The 11,029-nt window shown below is 48.7% G+C and overlaps 1 protein-coding gene across 7 annotated transcripts in view; it reads right to left on the reverse strand.

Annotated features, from left to right (window-relative positions):
* ARHGAP22 (Rho GTPase activating protein 22) overlaps positions 1 to 11,029 on the reverse strand; it is a 174,292-nt gene that overhangs the window by 54,774 nt on the left and 108,489 nt on the right. The gene's annotated exons all lie outside the window — the stretch shown is intronic.

The raw sequence follows: 11,029 nt of genomic DNA on the forward strand, positions 1-11,029 counted from the left end.
GAGCTCCGTGAGCTTCCAACATCTCACACTGCCTCCCAGAAACCAAGCCCTCAAGCACCTTAACTCACCTCCAGTTCCCCCCTAAACGTCCAAGTAGTTTAGGTAAGAAGAACAAGGCCTAGGGGCGCCTGGGTGGCTCAGACGGTTAAGCGTCCGACTTCGGCTCAGGTCATGATCTCGCGGTTCGTGGGTTCGAGCCCCGTGTCGGGCTCTGTGCTGACGGCTCAGAGCCTGGAGCCTGTTTCAGATTCTGTGTCTCCCTCTTTCTCTGACCCTCCCCCGTTCATGCTCTCTATCTCAAAAATAAATAAATGTTAAAAAAAACTTTGTTTTAAAAAGAAGAACAAGGCCTAAACCAGAGAAGACGGAAGAACTGCTCCCTTACCTTGGTATGACTTAGCATCTCAGAAAGTCCCCCACTGTGGCAACTTGATCTGTCTTACAGATCTCTGAAAAAGCCCCATTTACATAGCACTGTCACGATGTGACCTGACTCACTCTGTGGAAAAGCCCTATCTCCAGGGCATTTGTCAAAAACAACCAGGGGTAATTCTTTATCATTACAGCTGTCTACAGCTGATTTGGGCAAACAACGCTGGCCAAAAGGAAGATCCAGGGACGGAGAAACCCACTAGGAGCTCTGAAAAGCCCTGACATACTTCCGATGATCTAGAAGCCCACGTACATGTGTACAGCCATGTCGATGAGCAGGACCTGAGAAGTCCCCGTGCTCAATCTCTCACTTCTGGCCAACTACTCACAAGCAGGGGGAGTCGAGCCTAAGACAGTCATAAACTCTCTGAGCACTGGAGGTGCATTCAGAGAAATTTTAAAGGGAACCCTTCATTGTTTTTTTTTTTTAATTTTCTTACTGTTTATTTATTTTTGAGAGAGAGAGAGACAGCGTGAACAGGGGAAGGGCATAGACAGATGGAGACACAGAATCTGAAGCAGGCTCCAGGCTCTGAGCTGTCAGCACAGAGCCTGAAGCGGGGCTCAAACCCACGAACCATGAGATCATGATCTGAGCTGAAGCCAGACGCTTAACCAATTGAGCTACCCAGGTGCCCCAAAGGGAACCCTTCAGACAAATATGAAAAGAACATCAGATGGTCACTCAAATCTACACGAAGTAAAGAGCACCGATAAAAGTAACTATATAGGTAAATATAAAAGATAGTATAGATGTATTTTTTGTAGCCTTTTTTCCCTCTATCTGATTTAAAGTTTATTTATTTTGAGAGAGAGAGAGAGAGAGAGAGAGTGTGAACAGGGGAGGGGCAGAGAGAGAGAGGGAGAGAGAATCCCAAGCAGGCTCCACACTGCCAGCGCAAAGCCCATCACGGGGGCTTGAATTCACCAACCGTGAGATCATAACCTGAGCTGAAATCAAGAGTCTGATGCTTAGCCGACTGAGTCACCCAGGCACCCCTCCTTCTATGTGATTTAAAAGACAACTGCATAAAATTGTGTTGATGCACTTATTATGCATAAAAGATGTAATCAGTATGACAATAATGGCACAAAGGAGGGGGAGAGAGCAGACTGTAATCCCTAAAACAATCACTAAGAAAGTAACTTAAAAATACTGTAAAGAGGGGCACCTGGGTGGCTCAGTTGGTTAAGCGTCCAACTTACACTTATACACTTATACATCATTATACAATGATGTAACAGTTTGTGGGTTCGAGCCCCACATCGGGCTCTGTGCTGACAGCTCAGAGCCTGGAGCCTGCTTCGGATTCTGTGTCTCCCTTTGCCCCTCTCCCACTCACGCTCTGTCTCTCTCTCTCTCTTTAAAATGAATAAACATTTAAAAAAATACTGTAAAAACAAAAGGAAATTAAAATGATACAACAAAAAACATCTATGTATATAAAAAGAAGTCAGTAATAGAACAAAAATGACATGGCACATGTAGAAAACAAATAGCAAAATGGCTGACATAAATCCATCTTATCAGTAATTATATGAAATGGAAATGGATTAAAAAACAAATTACATACTCTCTATCAGAGACATATTTAGATTTCAAAACAAACAGGTAGAAAGTGAAATGACGGAAAAAGACCATGTACACAATACCCAAAAGGAGCCAGAACGACTATACACATATGGGACAGAATAGACTTTAAGACAAAATGTTACTAGAGACAAAGACGAACATTTTATAATTATAAAAGGGTCATTCTAGCAGGAAGATACAACAATTATAAACACATGTCCCCCTGGGCACCTGGGTGGCTCAGTTGGTCGAGCGTCCGACTTCGGCTCAGGTCATGATCTCACAGTCCGTGACTTTGGGCCCTGCGTCGGGCCCTGTGCTGACAGCTCAGAGCCTGGAGCCTGCTTCGGATTCTGTGTCTCCCTTTCTCTAACCCTCCCCTGTTTATGCTCTGTCTCTCTCTCAAAAATAAACATTAATAAATAAATAAATAAATAAATAAATAAATAAACAAACAAACAAACACATGTCACCCTAACAACAGAGCTCCATAATACTGAAGCAAAAATGGACAGAATTGAAGTGGGACTCCACAATAATACTTGGAGGCTTTATGGGTGCCTGGCTGGCTCAGTCAGAAAAGCACGCCACTCCTGGGGGGTGACTGGGTGGCTCGATCCGTTAAGTGTCTGACTTTGGTTCAGGTCATGATCTCGCAGTTTGTGAGTTCGAGCGAGCCCTGCATTGGGCTCTCTACTCTCAGTGAGGAGCCCGCTTCAGATCCTCTGTCTCCCTCTCTCTTTGTCCCCCACCCCACTTGTTCTCTCTCTCAAAAATAAATAAACATTAAAAGAAAAAAAAAAGCATGCAACTCTTGATCTTGGGGTTGTGAGTCTGAACCCCAAATTGGGTGTAGAGATTACTAAAAAAATAATAAACTTAAAAAAATTGGAGACTTTAGTAGTCCATTTTCAATAATGGATAGAACTAGGCAGAAAATCAATAAGGAAACAAAAGACTTGAACTACCCAAGGAACCAAGTAGTCCTAACAAATACATATAGAACATCCCATCCAACAAGAACAGAATACACGCTCATCTCAAGGGCACATGGAAGGTCTTCCAGGATAGGCCATACGCTAGATCATAAAGCAAGCCTTAAACATTTAAATGGATTGAATAAAATAAAATGTGAATGTATATTCATCAGCTTAGGAGCAATAAATTTAGAAATCAATAAGGAAAAGAAATTTACAGACATCACAAATAATGTGGAAATTAAACAACTCACCCCTAAATAACCAAAGAAGAAATCACAAAAGAAATTTTAAAAACACTTTGAGTTGAAGTGAAAGCACAATATATTAAAACTTATGGGATGCAATGTGCTTGGAGGGAAACTTACAGCTATAAACACTCACATAAAAGCAGAGAGATCTCAAATCAATAACCTAAACTTACACCTTCAGAAACTAGAAAAAAAAAAAACAAACCAAACCCAAGTCAAACACATGGAAGGAAATAATTAAGATTAGACTAGAAATTAATAATTAGGATTAGACTAGAAATAACGACTAGAAAACAATAGGGGAAAAAAAAACACCAAGAGTTGGTTCGTTGAAAAGATCACCACATTTGACAAACTTAGCTGGACTAACCAAAAAAAAAAAGGGGGGGGAGAAGACTCCAATTACTAAAATCAGGAATGAAACAGAAGGCATCACTGTCAACCTTACAGAAATAAAAAGGATCATAAGGGAATAACATGGAGTAAGTTGGATGAAATAGACAAATTCTTGGAAAGGCATAAACTACCAAAACTGACATGAGAAGAAACCAAAAACCTAAATAGGCCTTTATTTAACAAAAGACTGAATTAATAACTTAAATATTCCCCACCACCCCCCCCCCCCAATTTTCACTGATGAATTCTACTGGTCATTTAAAGAGGAATTAATAGCAGACAGTTTCATGGGTAAACTCCATCAAATATTTAAGGCATTAATAACAACTGTTGACAAACTTTTCCAAGAAACAGAAAAGACAAGGGCAGGGTCCCCAGCTCCTGTGCAGCCAGTATCCCTCTCTTGATAAAAACAAGGACACTGCAAGAAAACTATACACAACATTCCTTATGAACACACAAACAAAAATCCTCCACAAAATACTAGCAAAACACTAATGCTCATCAACTGATGAGCGGATAAACAAAATGTGGTCCACTCACTCCAGGGACCGTATTTAGCCATAAAACAGAGGGGCGCCTGGGTGGCTCGGTCGGTTAAGTGTCCGACTTCGGCTCAGGTCATGATCTCACGGTCCATGGGTTCGAGCCCCGCGTCGGGCTCTGTGCTGACAGCTCAGAGCCTGGAGCCTGTTTCAGATTCTGTGTCTCCCTCTCTCTGTGACCCTCCCCCGTTCATGCTCTGTCTCTCTCTGTCTCAAAAATAAATAAACGTTAAAAAAAAATTAAAAAAAAAAAACAGAATGAAGTACTGATGTGTGCTACAACATCGACGAACCTTGGAAACACTATGATGAGTTAAACAAGCCAATCACAAAAGGCCTTATATTGTATAAAAGCAATTTAGCGGTTGTTTGGGCAACAGGAAAAGTGGGGGGGGGGAGGGTTGTCTTGGGAATGGGGAGTGACTGCTCATGGATATAGGGTTCATTTTGGGGGGTAATGAAAATGTTCTAAAATTAGATGATGGTAATGATTGCACAACTCTGAATATATTAAAACCCATTGAGTTGTACAGTCTGAAAGGATGAATTCTATGATACATGAAATACGTCTCAATTAGAGCTGTTTAAAAAAAAAAAGAGGGTAGTGATAGGATATTTGGGGGAAGAGTCCAGCAAAAGTTGTAATTCAGGCAGAACGTGCATCAGCCACCTAGCTGGGTTGGAGCAGGTAGGAGAAGACAACTACTTCAGGGATTCACTTCATTTGGATGCTCTGGGTTTTGGTCCCAGCATTCCCGAAGGAGAGCCCCCTTACAGGTGCAAGGGCCTGCAGGCTAACAAGACAAGAAAACACAGCTCCAGGCATGTTCTCCCCCTCTCTCTTCAGGAGTTGGGACTCTTCAGCTCTCAGGGAGGCTTGCTGCCCTAATGGCCAAGGTCAGAGACTTCTGGCTCCCCAGGAGCGGTTCTCCTCTGAGGCCAGCACTGTTGGTCATGGGTATGTGCTGGTTAAACAGACCTGCTCATGAACTTTGCCCAAGGGGAAGGCTGCTGACCTATCCTTGCAGTATCAAATCCCCACCCCCTGTGTCCCCAGCTAGCTAATCGCCGGCTGAGCCCTTCTCTGTGTAGGAAGGAAGAGGCATGTGCCCTTCTTAATGCTTTGTTGCTAGGAACACGGAGCAGTATTGAGCTTCCTCGGACAACAGCCTGAGGTATAAGTGGACACGACCTTAGAGATCATCTAGTCTTACCTATTTCCCTTTTTACAGATGAGGAAACTGAGGTTCTAAGTGGTAACCCAGCTAAAAGAACTATCAACAGCCTTCTGACAACCTTTGAAGTTAGCCTGTCCCCATTTACAGGTGGGGATGGAGAGGCTCAGAGAGGTGAGGGGTGGCCTGGGATCCCCTGGTTAGGAAATGGAACCAAATCCTCTGCCTAAGGCTGGTTCCCTCTCCGAAAAACCCACAGGGCTGCTGCCCGGAACACTTGAATGGGAAAGAGGTAACAAAGAGGGACACTCCTTGGAAACAGAGGGGGACCCATGCAGACTCTGAGCTACAGACCAAAGGCCTTAGGGTTCTGGTCCCTGAGCGCAACCCTGGAGCAGGAGGCCCTAACCTTCTGAAATGTCATTCTGGCCTCATGTCTGTCTTGGCGAGCTCTCCATCATCTTCAACGTTGGCTCCCACACAGCCTGGCTTCTGCCGGCCTTCTGAGAAGCGAGCAAAAGACACAGCTCTGCCCTGCCTTCAGGGACCTTCTGGCTCATTTTACACACTGGCGTTGTGTATTTACATACTGTGATAGGTTTTAAAGTGAAAGGACAGGCTAGCAAGTGAGCAAGTACCAGGGGTCAGGGACAGGCTCCCAGGAAATGCTGGGATCCCCAGGTCAAAAGCAGGTGCAAGGTGACTCCAGGCAGGGAAGTGCCTGGGCGATGCCAGAGGTGGAAAGAACACAGAGGCACACGGGACAGGAAGGCAGGCTGGGTGTGTGTGACCACACTGGCCGCCTGTGAGCGGCATTGAGAGCTCTCTGTTAACGTCACTGCAGTCACTGAGTGAGCATTTGTAAGGAGGCAACAATGAGATCCTGCAGGCACCCTGAGCAGACACTGCCTGCTGCTGGGGAACGCGCTGGGGACAGGAGGCCAGTGGAGTAGTCCGGGCAGCATACGGGTGGCTGGGACCAGGGAGCCGGCCTGGGAAGGACACAGGCAGAGGGACTCAGAACTGGCAGGAGCTGGTGACAGCAAATCAGAGCAGAAGCACAAAATCAAGAGTTCAATTTAGCCTGATAAGCTTTGGCCCCTCTCCGGTCCAGGGGAGCCCAATGGAGGCGTCAAGCGGGTCTGGTGCACGGAGCCAGGCCTGGGTTGAAAAAAATGGTCATTCTGAATGGCTTGCCAGCAAGAGGGCCAAGCAGGGGGCGGGGGGCAGAAGTGAGCAGAGAAGCATCTGCTTGTGTGGGTCCAGGAGTAGGCAGCAAGAAGCAAGGGAGCTGCGGGGAGGCAGGAGACCCTCTGCTGGCCGACCCTGCACTCCCCGAATGCCTGGGCCCTGGCACACCTCTGGGGTTCAGAAAGCCCTTCCCTATATTCTCTGTCGGGACTCGGCTCAGGCATCAGCTGCTCTGGGCATTCTCTGAACTGCCAGGCTGGGTGGGACCCCAGCCCCCAGCCCACCCGGGGCACCTAGGCTCACTGCTCTCCCTGCGTATCTTCTCAGTCTGCAGCATCCCTGTTTCCTGGGTCTCCAGACAGACAGGCTATGAGCATACGGGGGAGGGGAGGCAGAGGTGCACCGTCCCCGACTCTTTATCCTCAAGCTGGGCACAAGGCCTGGCATAGAGTGGGTGCCCAACAGAGAGCCGTTAAATGGACGGACCGAAGCCTGGATGACAGCTGCCTCTTAGCAATCTGGGAAGATTTTACGAAAAATGGAACCTTCTCCAAGAGGTGGGCTCAGCAGCTCTATAGGAGTTTACCCAGTAGAACCAGTTCTATCCCTTCCACCCAGTGACAGCCATGCCTCCCTCCGGGACAGGGCACACCTCTGCCTGCCCATCTAAATGGTGCCCAGCCTGGCCCAGGGGCCTCTGCACCCAGGCCGAAAGGAGCCCCGACAAGCCCTCTGTCCATCAGAAAAGGGGCACAGAGTCCACACCCTGTGCCTCGCTCTAGCAGAGCTGAGTGATACATGGAGTGGGGCTGGACTCCCAGCAGGGTTTCCCCTGGGCTCCCCTGGAAGTCGGGCAACAAGAAAAGGCAAAGGTGAACAGGACAGTCTCCTCCACCTCTACGCCACTCAGCGAGCACAGGTTCTCTGCAGAGCACAGTGCCAGATCCCAGAGGTGACAGACCCAGACCAACGGGGCACTGGAAAGAATGAAATGAACAGGGCCTGTGGGCCAGGGGCTCAGAGGCGGCTCCAGGTACGGCCCACCTTCCCCGTGGTTGACCCCTCTCAGGCCTGACTAAAGGCTCTGTGAGTAGGTGTGGGGTATGCAGGGACCAGAGGGGTCCAGGTCTTGTGTCAGGGAGGGGTGGGGCACGTGCAAAGCCAGCAAGGCTAAGAAGCTGGGCTTTCTTCTGTAAGCACTCCGGGGCCAAGGCAGAGTTTGAGGAGGGACGTAGTGTGACAGGAGCTGCGCACGGGGTGCTGGCCTGGGCAGTGGACTAGAAAGAGCAAGGATGAACCCCGGATGACCAGCCCGGAAGCCAGTGCAGGCAAGATGCTGAGGGTCTGCACAGGCATCACGGTGGCCATGGGAGCAGGGATGGGGACACTGCCTTGGGCGGGATCACAGGAGCTGTCAGCCTTTGATCATGGGAAATGAAGCAGCAGGCAGGCTGGGAGCCAGAACACCATGAGAAGGGGCAGGTGAGTGCCCAGGACTCTGGCGGAGTTCGGGTTTGCAGGCTGGAGATGGGCACTGCAGGGGTGTGGGGGCAAAGGATTAAGGGTGCTGATTGCTTAAAGGTGAGCACAATTATCAGGGCCCTGCATGAGATTTCTGGGACTTATAGACAGAGCTCTGAAGATGAAACAGAATTCCCAGCTGAACTTGGTGCATTAAAGGGAACAGGGCAGAAAAGAGATAGAGGGCTGGGCAGGGGCAGCCCCTGTGGGCCAGGAGGTGGACAGAGGTGGCAGCCCCCCAGGTGCTCAGAGTTCACCAGGTCCAGCATGGATAGCAGGGATAAGTACAAGAAGAGAAGGAGGAGGCAGGAAGGCCAACCCCTACTGGAGAACCGGTGATAGAGAAGAGACAAGGCCAGGGCTTGTGGTGCACATGGGGACAAGAGGTTGGTTTTTAAAAAATGTTCTGATGAGTAACTTGGGCAGGTTTGTAGGTGGACCAGGAGCCAAAAGAAGGAACGATGAGGGTGTTGGGGAGAGAGGAGACCTGACAGGGGGCAAGATCCTGGAAGACAGAGGAGGGCTCCCAACGCTGAGACCAGCAGGAGGGGTGATTTGGGGGCTGAGGTCTTAGGGGCCCACCGGTCTGCTCATGGCCCCTCCCCAACCTCGAACGAAAGCTGCCTCAAGGCCGCACTCCTGAACCACTTCTTTCTAAGTCTCGGCCTTCGCCCACAAGGCAAAGTAGAAGAAAATGAAACTTGCCATTCAACAGACCCACCATAGAGCGCCACATGGCAGAAACGTCTGGAAACCCTGCCTAGAAACAATGCAATCGGAGTGTTCCCAGAGTTCAGATCAAGTACATGTGCCCCCTGCTTGGAGGAGGGGTAATCCTTCTCTACGCATCAGATCCCACTCACTGACCTCTCGGCCTCTCCGGGAGCACCCAGGACCCAGGAATGCCCCATTTGCAGTGATCGCCCGCCCTAAGAGTGATTAGGGCCACTGCATATGATGCCCGAAAACCACCTGCAGCTGTCCCTCCTCAGGTCCACGCTGCCCACCTGCAGCCCTGCAACAAGTGAGAGGGCAGGTGTCTCCTGGGGGGGGGGGGGCTGGGCTGTGACAGGAAGGTGTGATGAAGAGATCCACCCTCGTGTCTCTGGCACTTGCTGGATTTCTGCTGCCCTCTTCATGGGATCGATTACCTGAGCTTTCCTGCTTTGTCAAGTATACTTTCACACAGGGATAGCACAGTCAAATATTCTGTCCTAAAAGTTTTGTTTCAGAAATAGCCAAGAACACAATCCATTAACAACAGCTCTCATCTTGGGAAATTTTAAGTCACGGAGGAACTAATGGACTCTCTTCCGATCTTTTCTTAAATGAAATACCTATTACACATTTCTAGTCTGGAAAGTCAGAGAGCTTCCTACTCAGGTAGGGGCAGCGGCGAAACACACAACACACCCCTCGGAAACAGATGTGCCGTGTCCCTGCTGTGACAACTGAAATCAGTTTAACGTCTAAGGCAGCATTTTCTCAAAGTGTGTCCAAAGACACGGGTGCTGTGAGATGCTCCGTGAAAGGCAGATTCCCCGGGTACAGGTTTGGAGACTGTACCTACTATCTACCCAACTTGGAGGTACACAATTGCACCAATGTGTTAAAAGCTCTGAGAAGTCTGGCAGTGAAAAACCTTCCAAGAACCCATGATTTCTAAGGTTATCTGCCTAAGGAACCATCCCCCCCCTCCCTGTTTCAGGCAGAACTCGTTCTGAACAATGGTCCAAACACCAACATTTGTTAAATGAGGCAACAACATCTAATCATTTGTGGAGATTTTACATTTAAAAACCCAAATATCTGCCTTCCTTGAACCACAGAAAATCCTTCCTGCCTGGCAGTGGCTGGCTGGCCACCAGCTCTGGACAGGGCATGCACATTCAGGCATCACAGTGGCCCCTACCTGCTCTCACTCCAGACTCGGCCAGCTTTGCTAACTCACATGGGCTGCGGGACCATGTGGGCTCTTCAGACTGGGTCTCTGCTCCCAGGTTGCTGGGGCCAGCTGGGCCTTGGGGTGGGTGGGTGGGTGGGGGTGCTGTTTGAGGAACATTCCTACACCAGACCTGTTCCTCACCTGGACGGGTGTAGCCTGGGCATCCACAGCCCCATAAGACAAAGCTAGCAGGAGATGCCCCTGGCCCCCTTCTAGGACTGCTAATTGACTATGTACCCTCCCTACCAATACCTGCAAACCAATGCCCTGCAAACCTACCCTTGCTTCTGGGACCCAGGCTCCACCCCTGGCCTTGTTTACTGAGAAGGGTCAGGAAGGACCAAAGCTGCTCCAATCCTGCCAGCCCCCAGTGAAATCCTTCTTGCTCTGCTCTGACCTGCCCTCAGCCAGCAGGAAGCAAAACACTGCCCTCCGAGTCCTCCCACCATCCTGGCTACTGGAACCATCAAGACTCACTCACTTTCAGTCCCCTCCCTCCAGCCATGAAGCCCCACCTGCAAAATGCTTTTTTTTCCTTTTCCAAGTCAAATGCTAAGAAAACTGTTGCCCTGGGCAATGAGAACCACGCAGCTAGTCACAATTCCTATTTGGTTTTGGCTGCAGAAAGGCTCAACCACAGATAGTATCTTATGGCTAAGATCAACTAGTCTCTTTTCTCTCTTTGCTCTATCAGTCCTGTTTAAATGTGAATCCTGTTCATTTTTTTTAAATGTTTATCTATTTTACATGTTATAAGCTATCTCAAACTTTTTTTTTTAACACACCTGTACATTGGTGGCATCATTATCACCTGGACAAGAGTCCCTCAAGCTTCTTGACACAGTCATACCTTCATCTGGATCCAGAATATAATTTTCAAGGTACCGGTAACCTGGGGCCCATTCTGGAAAAGTCTACACTGACCTCATTGTTCACAGGCAAGGCGTCCCAACTCACCTGCTCAAGGCAGTCAATTGGGGAAGTCCTTAAACACACAGCTTCCCAGGCCTTTCCCCAAAGCCT

This window comes from Acinonyx jubatus, chromosome D2, assembly GCF_027475565.1.
Source record: "Acinonyx jubatus isolate Ajub_Pintada_27869175 chromosome D2, VMU_Ajub_asm_v1.0, whole genome shotgun sequence".
NCBI lineage: Eukaryota > Metazoa > Chordata > Mammalia > Carnivora > Felidae > Acinonyx > Acinonyx jubatus.